Source organism: Telopea speciosissima, chromosome 2 (genome assembly GCF_018873765.1).
Source record: "Telopea speciosissima isolate NSW1024214 ecotype Mountain lineage chromosome 2, Tspe_v1, whole genome shotgun sequence".
Classification (NCBI taxonomy): domain Eukaryota; kingdom Viridiplantae; phylum Streptophyta; class Magnoliopsida; order Proteales; family Proteaceae; genus Telopea; species Telopea speciosissima.
The window spans coordinates 55,636,521-55,660,078 of record NC_057917.1 but is presented as its reverse complement, the minus strand read 5'-3'; the positions used below and the strand labels follow the sequence as shown (position 1 = coordinate 55,660,078).

The 23,558-nt window shown below is 36.2% G+C and overlaps 1 long non-coding RNA gene across 1 annotated transcript; it reads left to right on the top strand.

Moving 5' to 3' along the window:
• Window positions 1–48: 48 nt before the first annotated feature.
• On the top strand, window positions 49–20,817 carry LOC122650572. Its single transcript, XR_006331418.1, has 4 exons — window positions 49–66; window positions 18,810–18,819; window positions 20,451–20,453; window positions 20,509–20,817. It is a non-coding gene; the product is annotated as an uncharacterized LOC122650572 (long non-coding RNA).
• The last annotated feature ends 2,741 nt before the right edge of the window (window positions 20,818–23,558 follow it).

Here is a 23,558-nt window from a genome sequence, read left to right as displayed (position 1 = left end):
ATGACTGGTCCACAGAATCAGAGGTTATACGTGGCAGTGACAATGAAATATTGTCAAGATTATCTTGTTTAAATCTCTACCCAAAAAAAAAAGATTATCTTGTTTAGTTTGCAAATTGGGGATGACCAAAGCAAATATAAAACGAGGAAAACAAAGCGTATTCTAATGGACTGAAACGTTATTATGAGTAGTTATAAAGTTTCATGATCCAGGTCGTAGCGCACGCCTCGCCGTGAAATGCCTGCGGCTGAAAATCCCTGAGTATACGGCGGGTCATTTCGTGCCGCCTTATGTCTAAATGTAAGAATCATTGTTTGCAATCAAGTAGCGTTTTCTATCCCATAAATGTAAATACTTTTTTTAAATATTTTACTTGAATAACAAATCAATAATTCATTATAAGCTAAATGTGAAAGAAAATTAATGTCTCTGTACTACAAGCATAGAATGTACCTTACACACAAAGAGTTCTCCACAATTAATGCAAACGGAATGGGAGAGGTTTCCTAGCAACCGGGATAGAGGTGCACACCAGTGAGGTGTCGCAAAATAGTATTGTACGTACTAAAATATCTTCCTAGTATCGACAAACAATATTTATGAGTGAAGTTCATTGAATGCTAAGCATAATTATATGTACAACAACGGTGTTCTATGTTAAATTTACGTGTCCATCAAACTCAATTTAAAGTGTTTTAAGTTGAATTGATTTAGTTATTATTTCACGTGCAATTGATTATCCTAAGGTTATATAAAGAAGTTGCAACTTGAATTGGGACAAAATTGGGCATTTGGTTCATAAGGTCTTTATCTTTTATATTTTCATAAATGTGATTCTAAAATATTAATGTGAGTGTTGATATTGTATGTATATGAAACTGTATCATTTTATGAGTTTTGCATGGATTACTATAGTTGTTTAAGCAATGAATTATTTTCGATATTTATCTTGGTCCCCACACTTAAGAAGTCTTTATCGTTGCAATTGGACTTTGTTCGTTTTGATGCACCAAAGGTCGTTACCTACAGTAGCTATATACATCTGTACGTTGGATTGAAAAGGATGCTCAACATGGAATCTACTTTCCAAATAGGATGAATATCTTAAGAGAGCTATTTGATAGTGATTGGACAAAATTTCGAGTTCAGTGGCAATTTTATAAACTATTTACAAATATATTTAAGTATTATTATGATTTAATAATTATATTTAAAAACTGTTTTGTAAAAGCTTTATGTCTAATTTATGGTCAATATTCTCTTAATGAGGTGATCTGATGGATTAGGGTTTTTTTTTACAGTGTTTTTTTTCCACACCTATAAATCTATCATATGGTATTGTTAAGTGGAGAGATCTAAATGTAATATATTCTTTCACCCTGGTGAGTTTTAAGTTATATTCATAATTAGGTATACTAATAATTATTTATTTATGATAGTTGTGTTTACTGGTGAGTCAGACTCTACGCCAACAATCTAGGTAGGATCCACCACTTGGCATGTGGACTCTACATAGGAATTAGGGTTTCATCTCTTTAAATATGACCAAAATTTGTGGGAGCCTCTTTATTATATCTCTATGACTTTGACGGTGTCTCTCTTTCCTTCATTATATTTTCTTTCGATACCTAGTTGCAAGAGTTCTCGCTCAAGCATTGATCGATAAACCCATATGACGGATGAGATGTACGTGTGATCAAGTGTTGAATTCCTTAGAGGTACTGCATTTGTGGTACAAAGAGGTAGCGGTAAAACCAAATACTTAAGAATGCCTTCCTATATGGCTTTATTATTTGCATGTGACACATTGTCTGGATTCCAAATTTTCGGACTGGTAGGCGCATGTCAAGTTTCAACAATTGGAGTTGGACATGTGGCAAAATAGAGCTTTAAAGATCCAAAAAGAAGATAAAATTCTGAATGTATTGATTAAAAACAAGAGGACGAGTTTTCACAAGTGATGGTGAAAAGATAATCTCTTGATCTACAGATTTTGATGGTTGAATGAGACTCCTTGAATAGTATCAAGAGCATTTTGTACATCTTACAATGGGGATAGAGGAAATATTGACATCCAGTGTAGCTAGATACTTTTCACCCATCGTGAAGAAAAACTTTGATAGAATAAAAAAAGAAAAATGCGCTATCTATTAATATCTGAATCACCAAGTCAAACATCAACATGACACAATTAAGTGGACCACATAAAAGGCCTTTTTTTTTGTGCAAACATGAAAGGCCTTCCTATATGAGCCATGCAAAGAAACTTAGCTTATTAATTTTCTTTTTAAGTGGCACTAAAGTAAAATAGACAATACATTCATGATGTAATTAATTCCTTGATATCCTTCTTCAGACACACATATATGGTGAACGTTCTTGTTCACCCACGAATCTAGAAGCATCATCACTTCTTTTCTATATATTAAAGTGCCCTTCACTATTCCCAAACACCCATTCAAGCACAATAATGGTCATCAATGAAGGATGACTTTAGGAAAGTTCAGTCCAATATATTCATGTCCATGTCCATGTATGTACCCGTGTTGAAGGTAGCGAATCAGGTCCCTCTCCCCTAGTATAGGTAATCACCCCACTCAATCTCACCTGGTCCATAGGGGGGGGGGGGTTTACTTGGAGAGGAGGGGATCCAGATCATAATTAGCAAAAACGGGAATGACAAAATAACGGAGTCTTACGGTATGGGTTTTAAACGGTAAAAAATTGTAAATAGACGGTCAAATAAAATGGTAAAAAACAGAGAACGGTAAAAAATGAAAACTAGATGGTACGGGTTTTAAACGTTTATATTTAAAAAAAAACAGCACTATTCTCATATAAATTGAGGAATTTTTATTTGAAATATATGCTTCTAATTTCAGTGTTTGTGCATTGGCCTTGAGTTGAAGGTGTTATCATGAAAAATGTTGCCCTTCAAGTTAGCTTTACGTCGATGAAAGAATCAGGCCGATCAAAGTTAGGGAGAGAGAGATATCGTCAATTAAGTAAGCTATTGTTCAACAAGTCCAAGATCATAAAAAACGCCAAAAAACAAAAACGTGTTTTAAATACATTTAAAACGGGAATACTTATTGTTTGCCTTTTTTCTTGTATATTTGAAAAATATACGACAAAACGTGTTTAAAAAGATATAAAACGGAAACGCATTTATGCTAACAGAGATCCAAACTCGAAGGTAACATAACAAATTAACGATTAAAAACGACAGTGCAAAAATGCGAACTAGCAAGTAACAATGGCAGCACTAATTACCTTCTAGAAAGAAACCAGCTTCCTAAACAACAGTAATTCTGCTAGAACCATTATTATTTACATTGTCCACATGAATAGGATGTGGAAACAAACAGCATTTTCATAGATCACCACCTATTCTACTTCTAGCTGACATTAGCAATGACATTAGAAAGAGAGACCTAACCATCCTAAGTGCTAACAAGGAGGAAAATGGGGTTGACCTAAAGGGATGGAGTGCAAGAATAACACATTCCACTACGCCTTGAAGGATTTTTTTTTTTTTTTTTTTTTGGGGGGGGGGGGGAAGGAATGCCACCCGGTCATGTGCTGTGGCACACCCCTGCCTTTCCATGGGAGCGGGGTGGTCATTTCAAATCCGGTTGTGTGTAGGTACAGGTACATGCCACAACACACAACCGGGTGGCGTTCTTTCTCCCTTTTTTTGGTTTTTTGGTGAAGCCTAAAAGGAAAATTATATATAGGATAAAGGAGAATGTTTTTTGTGCCGCAGCGCAAGCTACGCCCAGGCACATGGGCCTGCCACTCAGGGGGCAGAGTGGTCATTGCACCCACCCTCATGTGCCTGGGTGCATCCTGTATTGCGGCACAGAGAACAACGTCCCATAGGATCATATAAGATAAAAACTGATGTATACAATTGAATTGGACACATGCACAAAAAAAAGGGAAGCAGTTTTCTGTTTGGGAGTGTGGCCTACACCATCACTCCCATGTGTTCATCTCTGTCCTCTTCAAAGCAAGTGGGCAGAGATGTCTTTTCATATGGGAGGAGAGAGATAGACTAATGGGAGTGTTGGCGTAGGCTACACTCCCAATGAGAAAATTAAGAGATGAAATTATAAGCGAATATATTAGAGAATTTGTTCAATCCATTATAAGTGTAAGAAAATCATTTAATGTGATATTGATGTCTAAATACATATATCACTGGAAAAGTAATATGATTCAGAATAAATAAGCCAAAAGAGCAAGGGATAGGCTAAAATAATTTTCAATAAAAAGTAGTGAAGAAAAACATGCAAAAATTAGAGACGTGTGGTACGTACAAGCCGCGCCCAGACACATGGGGGTGGGCAAAATGATCGCCCCACCCCCTGAATGGCTGAAATGACCATGTCACCCCGCCCCATGTGTTTGGGCACAACCTGCGCCCCCCTACACTGGGGTGTAGAGCACATGACCCCTTAAATATAATAGTTTGACAAAAGTAGCTAGGATTAACTGACCTACATTTATTTGTGATAAATTTAACTTGGTTGTAGAAATAACATAAGAAGATCTCACCAGTCACCACCACCACCAATTTTTTTAGGAGAATTTGTTCCTCGATGATTTGTATATGCCACATTAGGAAATTTGCCACATCAACAAGCATCTACTTTTAACCACCTGTGTAGAAAAGATGATTCGGCATTCTGAATATTGGATAGACAAAAAAATCCCATGTTTAGGCTACACATGTTGACTAGATACACAGAAATATATGACAATGAGGCTTTTCTTTGATTTTTTGATGACTCCCTACAGTCGAACATTCCTCTTTTTTTTTAAACAATTTTCATAGTATAATAATAATCGGCTTTATTTATGGAAAACATAATATAACAATCGACAAAGAAGTTAAATGGGTATGTAATATATTATGTTCATGTCCAATAATTGGTATGATTTACTCTTTAGGCAAGAGGGAATTGAAGTGGGGGGGTCCTTAATGATCCCAATGGATAGATAGTGAGCTGGATTCTTTTTTGGCATCAGTTAGACTGAATCCCAATCAGAGACATTATTAAAAGGGAAAATGTTCTTTGTGCCATAGCGCAGGCTGCGCCCGGGCACATGGGTAGTCTGTGCAAGGGGTAAGGTGGTTATTGCGCCCACCTCCATGTGCCTGGGCGCAGCCTACGCTACGGCATAGAGAACAGCGCGCCCTTATTAAAAATAGGGAAAATATCTCTACTTGGTGGTGTTTCTTATGCCTTCTCACAAGACATCATGAAATGACACCTTTGCCCCCTGGGTAGATACCCAAGCATGCTCCTCCATTGGCCCAAACGCTTATGTAGAGATCATGCATGTGACCTAGTAGAGTGAGCTTGAGTGGTTCTACACAATTTTAGGTATCTTTCAACTCATAGTACTTACTCAACTTGTGTATTTAACCATGTTTAAAGGGGGAATGCTAGCATCATGCATTGTGTGTTGGAACTAATATCAATGAATTTAGATATAAGACTTAGCTTTTAACTCAAAGATATTATCACCAATCTTTTTTTTTTATTTGATAAAAGTGTAATCACACAACCCACACACCAATCCCAAAAGGTTAACTGATGTTTTCACCAACTTAATTTGTATTGTATATATAGGAGAGATAGACAGACACATGATCACAGGAATACAAATCACTATGATCACAAGTCTTCAAATGCTAGATTGAAGGTGGACTCAGTTGTGCCATTGGTCACTCTCCTAAAGATCGTAATTGCCCCTTTGATGCAAACCGAGTACTTGTAGATCGACCTTAAAGATACAACAACCTAAGTAGACCTTCTTGTAATTGTTGCATTTAAATATTGGGGTGCCGTGTTGGAATCTGAGAGTACGTAGTGCTCAACAAAGTAACCGGAAAAGCTACCAAAGAATGCTAAAATAACAAGATGGCACAAGTAGACAATATGGAGAGCAAATGAGAGTTAGAGAGCACTCAATGAATAGTCTCTAACAATCAAATTCATCCTTTATTTATAGAACATGTCTCATCAACATATTTATCCAAAACACCCCAAAGGAGGTAATTCCCACTATTAAATTTTAGTATTTGATTGTTGTCGATCGATTGGATTGGGAGCCGGTAGAACTATATATTCCTTCCAACGGTTATTAAGACCAAAATACATTTCTTTTGGAAAACTTTTTTCAGCGCCAACTGGTCTTGCAGACTAGAGGTCGTCGACCACCTTTTCTTCTGCTAGCAAAAAACCATGCATGTCAAGAAAAACTGTACATGCAACTTGTGAGGAATCAAAATTGAGAGAGGATGACTTCAACTCCATTACGTGCATGTGAAGTTCGTCATGCAATGTCTAAGAGGACGATTTTCAATTCCATTTTGGTGGGAAAAGCAATGACGGTGAAAAGCAGGTTATTGGAATCAATTTTAGATTATATTGAGGATTTACTGGTGAAATTTGATTGGCGAAAGCTCATTCTATACTTGATGGGAACAACACCAAACATTTCGTTAACGGTTCAACCAGTTGTGAAAGACATTTTACATTTGTCATCTTACATTGGAGTATACTCTTTGATTGGAGAGTATGGTGGGTCACAATGTCACGTCATACTCTTGTTGGAGTTTGGCCGTATGCTCAATTTAATAAAAGTGTGGCTGCCTAAACCAGAGGGAGGACGGCGACGGAAAGAAAGGGACTAATCATAAAAGAGAAACAGAGACAAACACGGGCTGCTGGTGGAGGTGGTGACTGAGAGTTTGTCGCTTTTTTATGTCAAAAATCTACTTCGCAGTTGTTTGCGAATATGCTTGCTTTGAAAGCCAAACAGACAATGACCCATCACCTGATCACCCCAGGCTAGTGGTCCTCCATTCTCAGTTGCACAGACCGGTGAGAGGTGGGCTCAGGTTCACGGAGAAGAATATTCTCATATACGTGCAAGCCATCCAGATGGAGTGGATTCCATCTTAATGGCTTGGAGGAATACGAAAACATTACGAGAATGTTCTCGCACTTAAACCTAAGCCTAGTCGGAGAGGTGGGTCTATGTAATGTATATGTATCATCATTTCTATCTATCGAAGAAAAGAATATGAGAAAATTACTCTACACCTCCCTTATAGTTTGCCTAAAACAGAAAAAAAAGAAGAAAAATCTCAAACTTCAAAAACTTTAGACTCGTACACTTCTTCTATTAATAAAAAAAAATTTACAAAATTAACGGTCGAGACTCTCGAGACTGTTAAGTGATGACATCATATGGTTATATTTCATTTGAAATGACAATTATAACTATCCTCTAATGATTAAAACCAATCTTCGTCCTCCCCAAATCTCACCCTCAAGTCCACTAACAGACTGTTAATTTTATAGTTTTTTATTAATAGAAAGGTTGTACGGGTCAAGTTTGTGAAGTTTCAGGTTTTTTTTTTTTTTTTTTTTTTCCTGTTTTGGGCAAACTACAAGAGAAGTACTCGTAATATATCATTAGTTCACTATTTGAAACAAAAAGAGCATTCAATTAGATTGAATTATTAATGGATTAGTCATGATTTCATCTATTTATCATAAGGGAAAGAGAACGCCACTCGGTCGCGCCCGTCGCCCCTGTGCCTAGACACAGGGACGCACCAAATGACACTGCACTATTGGTCATTGCCATCTTTCCAAAGGTTACTACGGTTATTAACCAAGTACTGTTCTTTCGCCCTTATCATAATTTGGATTGCTTCATGCCCTTCTTTTTGGCTTCCTTTCTCTTTCGCTACCTATTCTTTTTTCATTATCAAGACAATAAACTGATTAAGGTAAAATAATCATCACAATGTCAGAGCACTATTTCTCTCATAAGAGTTCTTTATTTTTATTATTTTTTTCTTTGATCCTTTGAGCCCATGTGAATGATACCGCTCTCCACATTACCCTTGGTATGGCATGCAGATTCCCTCCAATGAAAATAAAGTTTTACGTGATCAACGCCGCCGTATTTATTTTTCAACTGTATTTTGAGTAAATTCTTTATAATGAGTATTTTTTTTGGGATAAAGAATTCTTTATAATGAGTTATGCGAGTTATGTTGGTAGATCGAACACGACATTTCATGTCAAGCAAGAAATATAAAAACACCATGTTGTGTTTTCATAATTTCAAAATTATAAAAGGAAAAATCTCTTTGAGCAAGCGGTGCAATCTTTGCTTCCTCACATATTTTTTTATTTTTAATTTTTTTTTAAAAAGAGAAAAAATGAATTAAATAAATCTCTATGAGGATCGTAGGCTCAGAGAACCATGCATCTCCCCTTCAAACCTTCAATATAAATAATAGGATTAAAAATATCCCTCCACCTATAGATCGAAGATGGTTCACCCATCATTTTAGGGTTCGCAAATCCCTATTGAGTTTTGGTATGTTCCCAAAATGCCCTCCTGTCGTCTCCCTCCCCACGATGAATGGGATCCCAATCACTACGGGTAGAGGAAAACTCGATCCCAAAGATTAAGAGATGCTCTAGAATGCCTTTTCATCTTCCCGTGATAGTCCTTATTCTATTTCATCTTTCTCTTCTCACTTTTCTACTGTGAGGCTAATGAACAAACAAGAATGTTAAGTTCTAATTCTCTTGTTGCCCATCTGAGCATTTAGAAAGTGTTCATGAGGGTAGAAACATCTACAATGGTGCCAAAAACATATACATTTGCCCAAGTCATTCAACCGCGCCTACTTGACAAAGCTATCCTCCCTTCTTTGTTCTGACAAAGACATCTCATTGTATCAAGATAAACACAATGAGACAACCCTTTCGGTCTCTTGGCTCATCAACTATGTATACAATTTGATTTGTTCATCCCTGGAAGATGAGATGAGAATATGTGGTGTTGATAGTTCTAAGAAACAAAATTGTATTTGTACTGTTTTAGCTTGTGAATTAGTATCACTATATCCCCTTACTCCTTCCCTTTGGTCCATTTCTTGACATCTGCTAGCACAGTTGGTGGTACCTCTTCCGAAGGTAGTTAGGGTTTCAATAGGTTATGGGATTGACTCTCTTTGCTTTAGGGAGAGTTAAATATAATATATCTTTCATATACCGAAAAAAAAAAAATAGTCATTTGCGTTATAGATCGCACTTGTGTAATAAGGGTCGAATTAGAAGTTTTAGTTCCAGATTTCATACAATTTCTATAATTTTTAAATGGATTTTTGTTACAAGAAATTGCATTTTTCTTGGGATTAATTTTCCCATAGAGGACGATTCACCCACCATCCTAGGGTTTTAAATAGTTGGATTTTACCCTAACTAAAAGAAGAAGTGTTTAACACTTACATGGCAAAAAACAAGAATACAAATTATTTAATATGTGAAAAGGTGTCAGAAATATAGTCTGCTAGGGGTGCAAGTTTGGACCAGAAAGCCCAGTCCCGCCTTAAGCTCGATATGGCCTCGGCTAAGGCTGAGATTTATTGGCCCGGTGTCGGGCCAAGCCGGGATTGGGCCAAGGCCTTACTTGAACTATATATATCATATATAATGGATGTTAGGTCAATCCAGACCAATCAGGCCCCAGCCCGGCCCAACCAGGATCAATCAAAGTTGGGCCGGGCTGGGCTAAGCTTGACAGGGCTAGATATTCCAACCCGACCTTTGCCTAGGGTTGCATCCCTGATATTTGCTAATAAACTCCTCTGCAAATCAAACTGTTCTTCCAAAAAAAAAAAAAAAACCCTAAACTAAGATTTCATTCTCACTTTCATAGATTAGATCAAATCGCAAACTAGTTTTTCCATTTAAATATAAGCCCTAAATCATGATTCCATTCTCCCATGGATGATAGATGAAATGTTTTCCTCTATAGTGTTCACCTTCATATTAATTATTTTAAGATTTAGAATTCCAAGCTTTCCCTATCGTCTTTCCTCCAAAACCCGTGAACAGTTCTTAATGGAAAGAGAAGGAAGAAAGGAGTTGAATTGGCATTTTGGTAAGATCAGTCCTCACCCTTTTAACAAAATTAAGGCTGTTGAGTGCAATTTCCCCAAACATGAGGTACTTTTAGCACAATTTACCTTCTTTGGCCCTTCACATTTACCTTCTTTTACCACCTATTTTTAATATTGAATGATAAATTGAAATTTAAATAATATTTTTTAAAATTCATTATAAAATTACTGTTAACAATCAGGAAACTCTGCTCTTCGCGCTTTCTTCAAAGGTGGTACCATCTAAGAAATAACAGTGCATGCATATCATTCACGATTCTTATCACTGATCATGGATATCAGTAAGGGTGTTAAATGGTCCGGTTTTGATTAAATGGTTCGATTCAAATCGTTTAATTAAATGATCTCAATTTTAAAATCATAATCGAATCATTTATTAAGCGATTTTACGGTTCGATTCGATAAACGCTTTTTATTTGATTTTGGTACATTTATGCATATTTAAAAGTGTTAAACGGTTCAATTTAGTTCAAACCGTTTAACTAAACGGCCTCAGCTTTGAAACCATAATCAAACTATTTGTTAAACAATTTCGGTTTAAACAATTTGGTTTAATTTTAGTAAAGGATTTCGATTTGATTTTGACACCTAACCCCTTTAATGCAGTAATATATATCTGAGGAACCTCACACATGTTCAAATCAAATCCGCAATGCAGTAATAACCTGAGGTTAACTGCTCAATGAAGAGGAAAATTGACAAATTTGTAGCATAAAGTGTTGAATCTTAGCCGCAAGATCTGCAAATGGAATTCACAAAACCAGGATTAGATTTTCTAGAAAGTTGTATCCCCATCAACAGAATCCACATTCTTTCAGTCCATGGTACTTGGCTGCCAGGCATCTATAACTTGGAAGCCAAATGTCAAAATTCCATCAAAAACAACATTGAAAGAGCAATGCAAAAGATCACTTGAAGCCACCTCGATGAATAGATTCCCATTCCCATAAAAAAAACCCTATCTTGCTGTTGCAGGCCTTTATATATCTCTTATTCTCAAACCTCTAGGCCAACCTCTAGTGGTTTCCCAAATCTTGGTATATTTCAATATCAATGTTCGTATGTTTGTTTGTATTTATTTATTTGTTTGTTCCTCCTCACAAAAACAATCCTAGTGCATACTATGTGTGACACTCACTTTCAAAGGACCAGGACAGTCACATGAAGAGGTCCCACATGAAAGATTGTACATAAAATATTAAAATGTGAAGTGGTCCCACTTTTTGACACTTTGTGAAACTTTATTTATGCTCTTTATGAATGAATGACAGAGAACACATTATGAGACCACATGAAAGATTGTACAAAAAATACAAGAATTATGAAGTGGTCCCAATTTTTGAAACTTTATTTACAGTCTTCATGAATGAATGAAATAGAAGCACATGATTAGAAGTTGGTTGGTGCACTTTTGTGAAAAACAATGAAGCACTCTATTAATGACGAAGAATTATACTCAATTTAAACTTCATTTTTTAGAGAATTTTTTGTTAACATAATTATTAGCATTGGTTTGTATTTGCTAATAGAGTGTAAGCTCCTAAGAGGTCACGTGGTCGTTGTCTTTGTCCTTCCTCCCACCAGTCAGCCTCTTGTCTCTATAAGCTAAAGTCTCATGGGACATTGTTAGATAGGTAAACTAAAAAATTAGAGGGTATAATTAATAGAATTCTATTCACCAAATGGTAACAAATCTGCAAATCAACTTTAACAGTTTATGTAGCAAAATATAACAATTTATTTTAATAAATTTAGAAAGAAAATTCTTGATGAATTGCAAATCATGTGATTAAAATGGATAATAAGCTTATTATGTACGGATCATGGGGTTCATATTCACGTGTTAAAGGAAATAGGTTAGAATGCCTCTTGCAAAAAAAGATTTAGTTTAGTGTAATAACTTGTAGATCGAAATGCAAGTGTTGTTTTGTGTGCATGGAAAGTCTGTTTCTTCACTTCATCCCTTTTATGATTAAAAGTTCTAGTTTTCCAAAATCCTAACATGATGTTTGTCGCAATTCAATCATTTCTTATTAGGAAAATTTTAATTTGTTTTTTTTTTACCATTTATTTTTTGATTTCTCATGCAAGATCTTCCCAGATCTATTCATGTGGCAAATGAAGGTGATTATCAAAACGGGAGTGGTGAGAAGTTGAATACAAATTTTTAAAATTAAACGAGTCATAAATTCATAATTCGTGGAAGAAAAGTTGTTTACGATGCCAATAGAGTTGAAAAAGTGGCTAATCCAGAGGGTCACCCATAGTAGTTTGGATGACCTGGGCTGTCAATGTCCAAGGTTCATCCATTGCATGAAATTTTTTAATAATAATAATAGGGAAAAAGAATTCTGTCCTAGAGTGTGGCCTATGCCATCACTCTTATGAGTCTATCTCCTTATATGAAATGACACCTTTATCCCTTGTTTTAATGAGGAGAGAGATAGACACATGGGAATGCTGGCCTAGACCACATGCCTAGACAAAAAACTACATCCCATAATAATAATAAAGGGAGAGGGTTCTCCATACGGCTAGTGCGAGGAGGAATCTGCAGACTACACCAATAGGTGTTATGCAAATTAAAGATATTATTTATGTGGGACCCATAATTTTAGAAATAAATAAAAAACAATTAAAATTATTTTTTTTGGTAAAAAAATAATTAAACATACATGTGAGAGGGAAACTGCACACGGACCGTGTATCAATCTTTATCCCTAATAATAAAGAAAGAATATCTCATTAAAGTAATGAAATAAGTAAGGGCAAGAGATAGCTGCATGCTCACATGGTCCTTGCACCAGTGCGAGGCCAATGAGATCGCATGCAAAGCATCAACATGGATGTTAGTTTTTATTTCATAGGGTGGGGTAGTAATTTCACGTGCTCTTGTGTCTGGACATAGGATCTACGCGACCAGTATTCTTTTTTCCAGTAAGTAAATAACAAAAATTATAATCTCATAATATATGTGACATCACAACCCAATCATATTGGAGTCTTTTCATCTCTAACATCTTACAAATTTTCACGCAATGTAAATATTGGAGTCTTTTCATCCCTAACATCTTACAAATTTTCATGCAGTGTATATATCCCTGATTGAGTTTAAGTTATGGAGTTGGAGAAGAGAAGAAACAAGAAAAAGACACAACGAGTTTTAACGTGGTTCGGTTAAAATTGGAAACCTACGTCCACACAACAATATTTCTTCCACTATTTTTAACTTTCACCGATTTTCTCATTATATAGAAGAGGTGAGGATGCTCTTGGTTTAGTGATCTTGAAAAGTCCTGATCAGATTCGTTGAGCTTGGAAGAGTTAAAGATGAACTCAACTACTGAAGAAGATTTGTTCCTTGGCTTTGTGACAAGGATAGAAGAATGATTGCTGTTAGGTTTGGTAGCTCTTGTAGAAGACGAGCTGGACTCTGCTGGTGGAGTGGGTTTGATGCGGTTGCTATCCTTCTCTCTACAATCCCATTATGGGATTCCCATATGACACTTTCAGATAAGAATATTGGAATGCAAGCAATCTGTGAGTTCATTTCTGTTAAGCCCATTAAATAATGGAGAAAGTTTTCATCTACCTGTGGGCCTGTGGGCCTGTGGGCCTGTGGCTCGTTGGTGAAGGAAAATTAGGTCCTAAAATAAACATGCAAATGTACAAATACTCATCAACCTTTCCATGGATGAAAGCACTTGAAAAAAAGAGGAAGCAATATGCATGCCTCTGCTTCTCAATTTTTTCTATCTAAATAGATTCATAAGTTCACATCAGCCCATTAATAATGATATAACTTTTCATTTTTAGAAATCCACACAGTAAGGTTATCTTTGGTATCATTTTTCTTTTTGATTTTTGCCTATTTAACATAAATCATTAATGAAAACCATTTTTGATTAAAACATAAAAATGGTTTGGTAACCAATAGACAGAAAATGGTTTTTTTTTTTTAATAAATGGGTTTGGTATCCCTATGTGCAAAATGGTTTTTTGGACAAATGGATTAAGAGATGTTCCCTTCACCCACCTTCCTTATAACTCTCTCAGCTCTCCTTCTTCAAAATCAAGAAGATCTTCAAGTAAAACCAGCAACGATAGCATGATCTACAAATTGAATCACAGCTAAAAACATGAAGATCAAGCAAACAACAACAAACTCTTAATTTATTTAAAACCATCAGAGAGATCGAGAGAGAGGAAATAATCTGTAGGTCACACAATCGTTGGGGAGATCGGCTAGAGCTGTTGCTCAAGTAATATAAGTTTCTCTATTTATCAAATATGTGAATGATAAAATAAGTTGAGAATGAGTAGGAATGCAGAAAGTAATTGGAGTGATATTATTTTGGGGAACTACCCTTTTTTGTTTGATTTGGGAATTCAGTATGAATAAGGAAAGTTGTTACGTAATGCTATTCTCTGTTTTAGTAGTAAAAAATAGAGGGGGAGATAGAAATAAGTAATCCTCTAGATTGAAGAATTTAGTCTCTTCCCCACCGACAACATCTCCGGCAGATCTCCCCAATGATTGTGTGACCTACATTTTCAAGTTCCTACACTCCCCTAACCTGGAAAGCTGCTCTCTCATCTACCGCCATTGGCTCCGAGTCGAGGGTCAGAACTGACATGGCCTTCTCCTAAAAAAATATAACTCTTCTTCTCTTTCTCCTTCTTCTACAGTAATACTGAGCATGGAAGTCAAAAGTAGGTGAAATTTTTGAAGTGATTGAACACCAATATATGGTTGACAAGTTTGTGCCCTTTTCCTTGACAATGATCTACTTTATAAGGACTCTTAAAGAGTCATAACAATTCTCCAAAACATTTATATTTGACAAAAGACAACCTTTAAGGGAAAGGAATTTTCTGCAATTGAACAAACTTGGATGATGACTTGACAACATGGACCATGATTATTTGTTGAGGTTCCAAATATGCTAGAGGTAGTCCTAAGCAAGTTCAAGAATGCAGAAGGATGGGTTCCTTGTAGATTCCAAATTGAAGTGGCAAAGAAGAATCAAAATATGTGATAGGGTGGTAATGAAGAAAAGTGGAATTTTATAGTACTACCAAAAAAAAAAAAAAAAAATTCAAAACTATAACTTAGACACTTTTTCTTTTTTCTCCCTTTCAGGGCTTGTAGATTACCACGAAGCAAGGGAGAAGAGCTCTAGGGCTGAGTAAGTATAGCTCCTCAATATTTGAATAAAGACCAACTTGTCCAGCCAATGAATCAAACCCTTGGATGTTCTCCAAAGGCTTATGTACCCTCCCTGCAATCACTCTACAGAAACCCAACCTGATGAAGTTCCAACTTTTGGATGGGGTCAGAGACTTTAGAAAGGAAATAAAAGCAATTCTGTCCTCCACTCTTCTTCACAGAGTTTCTAGGTTATTTAACTTGTAACTCAGTTACAATATCCAAGAAGCTATATTCGACTGGGAGCCTGGTCCAAGTTAATTGATTTTGCAAGTCAAATCCATTTCATGGGTTGGCATGCTCTATTGCCAACACCCTTGCTGTTGAAGGTGGACACCTCCATATTAATCTCTTGTGTATGATTTTATTGCCGAAGGACCCATCTAGTTCAACTTGTATTCCCCCTCTCTCTCACTATGGAATTTTATCATATTCTACATGGTATATTGGAAATTGATCTTTGTTATCCTCACCTTCCCCTCTATTATTTTCCTCCCAAAATCATAATTTGGGTGGGCAATTTGTCCATCTGATGCTGTGGCAATAGAGTTTGGAAACCAAAGCCCAAGAGATTGTAATAACAGGTTTAGGAGTTTATATAGTCTAGTTGAATTCTTGTTTATGCTTTTATATAAAGATATGTACCCCCCAATCGATAGCTTAGTTGGAATAGATTATTTTATTTTAAGATTCTGTGGTTTGAATAATTGTCTCCTCTCCCTCTTTCAATCTCTTTTCTCCCTCCTCTTTCTCCACTGTAGCTACTTACTTGCTTTTTATATCTTCCCTTTTACTCTATCTCTCTCCCTTCCATAATTGAATGGTGAAGTTCAAGGGGCCTTGACTTGTTCTTTGTAGTTTGTTTTGGTACCAAAGCTATGTCTGAGCAATGGTCTGGTGTTTTGATCTGGCTCTTTGGTTGTTTAATTCTTTGATCAATGCACTTATGTCTAGCTTTCTATTTGTGATCTCATCGCTGAACTTTTGTCTTGACCATATTATTTCTTCATGTTAGTGGATGACAAGGAGATATGCAAAATGACATTTAATATTAAGGATTTTTTCTTTTTAGCAGTTACACGTGGAAACTATGTCTAGGAGTTGGATTGGAAGTTCAAGGGATGCATCTTTCAGGTTGTCTTCATAATATAGACTTGAGGTCGACAAATTCATAGAATATGCATTTTCTAGTTATAATGTAGACTTAAATTCCTATACAAATTAATTCTTCATTAATTTATTCACATGTTGTAGGCAATGCTATTGATTTTGGTTAATAATATATCTCGATTGAATTTGATTTGCAGGATGGCTTGGTAACTTGGAAAAGAAGGACCACTGGAGTAGCAATGGCTCCCATTTTGGAGAAATTTTTAACTACTTAAATTTAGCATCTTTTGTAGGTCTAAAGTATTTTGAACTGGGAATCTTGATATGGAAGTAATTCTAAATACATTTCTTATAGTGGAATAGTTATCTTGCTATTTTTTTTTTCAGTTTAACCTTAGTATATGAAAGCATATTGGGTGGTGGTGGAACACTTGAACTTACTTTGGATGTAATTAAAACCTATTTTGGATATATATGGAAGGTCCTTCCTCTTGGTTTGGCCAATAGACTATTGTTTTAGCCATTTTCTTCTTGATTTTAATCAGGTTCAGAATTGGATTTTATTGCAGGTAAAGATCTTAGGTCCTACTTATTTTAAGAATACTGCTAATACGAAGATGAGATATAATCGAATCCATGAATCCATGTTGGTATGTAAAGATTCACATCCATGAGGTTTTATTGCTATATTAGTTATTCATGTCACAACAACCCCATTGTTGTACCTTGATGCATTCATATGGTTTCACCATTGATTTTCGGGTTTAATGCAAAATATCTTTCTGATTTTTCTTATTTGTGTTGTTTTACAGATTTCCTCTTCATTTGTGGGGTCAATCTAGTCTAGATCTGGCCAGATCTATTTTCAGTGAAAATTCTTTAATGTCTTCTTTCTCCTTCAAAATGTATTTTTCAATAAAAACAAAAGATTTTCCTTTTTCTCTCCTTTTTCTTTCTTAGCCATGGATCTTAAAGTTGAATCATTTCTTGATTTTCAACAATAGGTCATTTGGCTTACATTAAAGTGGCCCTTAGGTCTGTAAATCGAGTTTGTGGATGGGTACAATGTTAGTCCATTAGCCCGGAGGTCATATCCTCCACACATCGTTTTGAGTCAAGGGTTTGAACACCAACCCTTGGGGCTTATAAGCAAAGCCCATTACTTTTGCTTGGGTCCACACACGAACCTGACAGATTTATTTCAAAACATTGTCTTTCTTTCTTCAAAAAATACAGCATTCCATCATTGGGTTGGGCTAACAATGGACTAGGGTTATTCCTTGATAAAGGAACGAGTATGGCATTAAGGCAATGGTAGGTAGTCTAACTCTAGGTTGTTTGGATATTAACTAGTTTGGTATTCCAACAAGACTAAGGGCTTACATTAAAAAAGAAACATATACTCTTCTCTCTTTTTCGTGGGTACTGTCATGTCTTTCTCTACTAGCCTTGCCAACAATATCAGCCTAGATCATAACAGGTAAGATACTGAAGAAACATATACTCTTCTGTTTCCTCTACTGATTTTTTCTTTTTCTGTTCCTTAATTATTTCTTTCCTACTGTTGTGTCTACATGTAGTGTTGGTTTCTACCAAATGGCTATATCTCAGGTTAACTTCAACAAGAGAAAGAAAAGGAAGCTGGATTGGAGGAGTCTAAGTCAAGCATAAATACATCTGGGACTATGAGGGCCAATCCTTCCATTTATAAAACATGCATGGATTCAAAAGCACCGAGACACGCAAGGCTATCCTGCTGCCTGTGTGCAAACTTGCATTCGATTGAAAGAAATCTAAACTTGCGGCAGCCTCTTAAGTTGGTGTCTTGATGAGGATGAAGATGAATGGGATGCGAAAATGGGTCGATAGATGGACCGCCAAAGCGCGGTTGGATCAACCTAATGCATCTGTTCCATTGCCATGTAAAGGGGATGTTGGTAATAACTGCTTGAATACATACCTTTCTCTTCTTTGAGTGCATTTTGGTTCTTTCTCCATTGAGCTCTCCCCATTGTGCTTTCTCTCTATTGCAAAAGTAAAGAATTGTTTAGATTCCAAATTTACTAAAGGGCGTACCTAGTGCATGAGGCTCCCGCCATTGCTGGGTTTGGGGATGGTCATAATGTACGCAACCTTACACCCGCTTTGCAGATAGGCTGTTTCTGGACTTGAACCCGCGACCACAAGGTTGCAATGGAGCAACCTTATTTACTGTTGGATAAAAAATTCCATTCCTCTGAGCGTCTAACTAGGTTGGTTTTCGTTATCCAATAGACATCCTTCTTTTCGTGCATAATGATTGATGTTGCTTCTGTACTAGGTATGTATCCACTGATTATAATGAAATGCATGGGCAAGTCAGCCCTATTTGTTTATATTTCTCGAAGCTTCTTCTATAGTAATGGGGCTGTTGTGCTATTTAGCTCTGGATAATAGATTTTATATGTAATATATTTTGCATTCAGATGACCTACTTGCAAGTCCATCTGAAGTTCAATTTTATCTTCTTGCAAACTTGCATTGAAGCTCTTAGGAGTTCATTCTAATATACAGTTTTCTGATAATTCTATTAATGTTTTTCGTTTTCCCTTGGTGAGTGATCTTTGCTTATCTCTCATTATTTGCATGCACTGTGTTTGCTCGTGTGTGTTGCAAAGCGGTTTTTAATCTCTGCATTATGTTTGTCTCAGTTACAAAATGTTCATGAAACTGTGATTTATTTTAAGAAAATTTTAATGTTGTCAATGCTTGTCAACTTATTAAACAGCAACCCATGTTTGATTCATAGTTATTGGCTGCATGGGAAATCAAGTAAGAAGCAAAGCTTGTCTTTCTAATGGTTAAAACTTTTCCAGGAAGCACCTCCAAGATGAGATCAAGAGAGGCTTTGAAGGGTTTCCTAAGAAATTTATGAAGACTAATCCCGATCCAGGGAAAATCCAGTGGGAGATTAGCCCAATCGTAGGAAATAGTAACTAGGACTAGAATTTTAGAAACTCTAATTACTTCTGCAAAATAGATCTGACGTGCTTGAAACAGTAATTGAACGGTCACTCCAACAGGGAGAAGTCTTCAAATTTTGATCCAATTCTGATAGTTGGATCCTGAGTTATAGAACTACCGTCACTGGGAAAGTTTAAAAGCTGAAGTTTGCTTGATTGATAGAACAATGATAGAAAGATAAAACAGTTTAGGAATCCACATAACAGGCTATGAGCCCACCAAAGCCTGCAAAGAGAATCCACTATTCCACTAAGAAATCGACATCAGTCTTCACTTAGAAACCACCAAGTAACACCACAATCCACAGGCATAAGTACTGATTCCATAGAGCCAAAATTTTGAGAAACTGAAACCTTTATTTCATCAATTCGTGTGCCTGAAGGGCTAGCTATACATATATATATATATATATAGATAGATAGTGTGTGTGTGTAGACTCTTAAGTCTTAAAATATGACTCCTAACATGACTAAAAATTTCCTAAACCAACTAGTAATAAAATAGCTACTTAATTGACTAATAAAAGACTTAACAACTCCTATAAATTAAATCCCATATTCCTAAGTCCTACCCTTATTTTAAGTTCCTTAAAGTGGCTATTACATTGAAAACCCATTGAAACAAAAGCCCAATGTATAGGTACCCAACCCAAGGCATATTTCCACTAACATAATGCCATCTTTTCTCATATATCTACATCAGGAGACATGAATATATATTTTCATTTCCTGCTATTATCTTATTTAGGTTATGGTCTGCTGTGGGGTGGAGTGCTTTAGGGAAGTGTCAGAACGATTGTTCAGGTGGTTGTAACTTGGGATGTGTTTGGTTTTCATGGAAGTGGAGTGATTCTTGTGAAAGCGCATGGGTAAAAACTGAGGTAAAATGTTCAGTGGTTAGTATGCAAGTACCTCTTTATAGACTGGTGAGATGTAAAAGCAGGAAGGGGGGCTTTTTACTTTGCATGAACCCCTCTGCCTGCCACTCAACTAAACAAAACCTCAGTGGCTATGGCTAGTCCTGACTCCAAGCTTGATGACCGTAGACATCTATATTAGAATATAAGGGGCATATGATACATAGTTTTGATAATTTTGGGCTATTTTATGTTAGCACAAGAATGTTTACCCTCATTATATATTTTTTCGCATCGAGACTACCTTTTCACCTTGGAAAGTGTTTTCCTCAACCCATCTGGGAATTTATCCTTCTCTGTTCATAAAGTGATGAATGGTGAAAACAGAACATTCTTGAACATTTCTTGTCTCATGAATGCAGCTTATGTCTTAAGTCTCTATCGACCTTGGTGGAAAGAGATGTTGAATGAAAGAATTGGAAAATGTGGCACACCCTGCTACAAGAGTAATTTGCATTCCCCTGTTCATGCTCTGGGTATTAATCAACTCTTTAAGTGACATGCAACACCACCTTCCCCAAGCGATCCTGGAGTGAAGAAAGTTGCAGACAAATTAGCAAGTTTTGTAGCCAAAAATGGAAGGCAGTTTGAGCACATTACTCGTCAAAGAAATCCTGGAGATACACCTTTCAAGTAAGTTTCCTATGATTATGTGTTTAATCCCTGAATGCTACAAGATAATTCTTCTATTGCTGCTCTAATCATCTACCTTATTTGTATTTTTAAATGGTCACTGTGTAAAATCTCCTTCTTGTTTGTATTGGAAATTGTGCTTGAACTTACTGTATTCGTGCTTGTCACTATATGCAGCATGGTTCTATAACTTCATCTAGCAATTTTATCCATGATAAACTTAGAGAGAATCGTTTGAGATGGTATGGTCATGTCCAACGGAGGCCTTTCGGGGCTCCAGTCCGGAGGGGAGCGACATGATCCTGATTGAGGGAACCAAAAGAACTAGAGGCAGGCCTAAGATAACCTTAGGAGAAGTAGTGAAGAAAGACATGCTTAGCTTAGGCCTTGCCCTGAGTATGACCTCTAATAGAGCTGATTGGAGATCAAAGATCCATGCGGTCAGTTGGTCTTTGTTGTGTGTTGCCATTGTTTGTATCCACCCCTCTTCGAGACCTAGTGCAGAGTGTTGGGCAGTTAAGAAGCGGTACATAGTTAAGAAGGGTCGATACCTTAGAGATTTGTGTCGATGTTGTTTGCCCCCCCCCTCTCCTTTTTTACTTCTTTTAATTTACCTTTTTTTCTCTTATAGGATCCATGTAGCCGACCCTATTAAGTTGGGATAATGCTTGGATGTTGTTGTTGTTCCTTTTGCGATTATTTCGTCTTCAGTACCATCTTTAATTGCTTTTGATTTCTAAATAGTCACTGTTGAAGGAAATGCCTTGCTGAGGACTTGATTCTTCTGTTACTTGTGGTTAACTGGTCATTTCCAAATAGATGTGAAAGTGAACAGAATGCTTAATTTTACGAAGTTTAAGAGTCCAAGATATTACAGTGCATTTGGAAAAGAGCTTAGCAATATCCACGTAGTAGTTGTAGAAATTAGTTGAATACATAAAGCAGTTGGGCTATGATGCCCTCAAGATGGGTAGTTAATGGCTTTGATTACATCAAATGTTTGTTCAAAACTGGCTTCTTCTGTGTTTCTTCTTTCCTCTTTCTTCTCTTTTTTTTTTTTTTAGTTGGAATGGTTGAGGTGGGATATTCAGCTTGCTTATGAAAGCAAAGTTAATCCTTGATCCTTCTATTTGTAAGTAGTCGGATACTTGGGAGTGGTTTTTGTCATTGGTGCAAAGTTAGTTGGAATGTTGGCAGCCAAACTTGTCTTGGATGGAAATGGATCGATTTTGAAGTGGATATGCTAATATCTGGAATTGGCATATCTAATATTTGAATTTGTCTTGTATCTGATGTATATTTACGTCAAGTATACGGATTTGATTCTGGATATTCAAATCCTAATGTGCTACTCTCTGTTTTCTTGTTTGCGAATATAAGTTGTTTGGTAGAAATTTATGAAGTAATGAAGGCTAGAGTGACAGAATAAGAGACAGATGAATCTGAGTGCACTTGGGAGCAGCACCAGCAAGTCAAAAGATGATGGAAGTCAAAAGGTCAATTGGATGCTTTTGTTAGTGAACAAAGACAACTTATGGTAACTTTAAATAATTGATATAGCTAAAGTTGGTAATGGTAGATGTACAAGGGAAGAGGTGGAAAAGAATTGGGTTGACTTGTGAGGAAACATTAGTAATTATAAGTTAACCTGTGATATAGAATGGAAAAGTGGAATTGCAAGACACTATCTTGCTACGAGCTTACATTCAAAATTTTGTCATCTTCCAAGTTCAATTGGATAAGCTATCATATATTGGATTTTACTGTTTTCATATTTTGATTCATCCTAGCTGTCCTATGTAGTTACATTGAATAAGTTATCATTGGATCTTTTACTGTTTTTCATCTTTTGATTCATCCTTGCTGTCGTATGGTAGTTACATTGGATAAGGTATCATTGGATCTTTTACTGTTTTCATCTTTTGATATTACTTTGAATCATATTACCTATTAGATCAGATTAAAGCTAGTTATACAAAGCTTTCAATTTTCAGTGCAGATAGATAGATGAAGCTTTCTCATTTTATTCTGAAATTTAGTTTTAATGGTACACTGACTCTTAATTGGTACAGTGAAACAATTAGATTGGCTTAGAATTGAAGATGAATTTCTCATATTGATGGGTTCCCACACCAGAGATTGCTATGACCAAACCTTTCTTGGATGGGCGGTGTCTAGGAGATCTCTTGAGAGTTGATTCCCAAGCTGGTGATGCTGTCTTGAAACTACTGTACGTCCATTTTGATCCATTGAATGAGTTTTGCAAGATAAACCCAGCTGATGTCTGATGAGGTATGCAAAGTCTATGAAGGTAATACTGTGTAATTAGAGTCATGAGTTCTTTTAATTATGATTGTATTACTTTTTTGAAGTGAAGTGTAAGAAATGTATTCTTATTTGGATGTATGATTAATTTTATTTTTTTCATATGGACCAGTATATTAATGTAATTACAGGAAATATACTGATTTAAATTTTTTTTTTTTTGTTATCTTAGTTTTGGCAACGGTTTTTTTTATATCGTTGCCAAAAAGCCTTGCCATATCGCCCTCAACGACGGTATAACGGTATGTTTTATTTTGTTGCCATACTATTATCTTCAGCCACGGTTTATTCTTAACCGTTGCTAAAGAATGGTTTAGGGCAACGGTATTATTTTAACCGTCGCCAATTAAAAA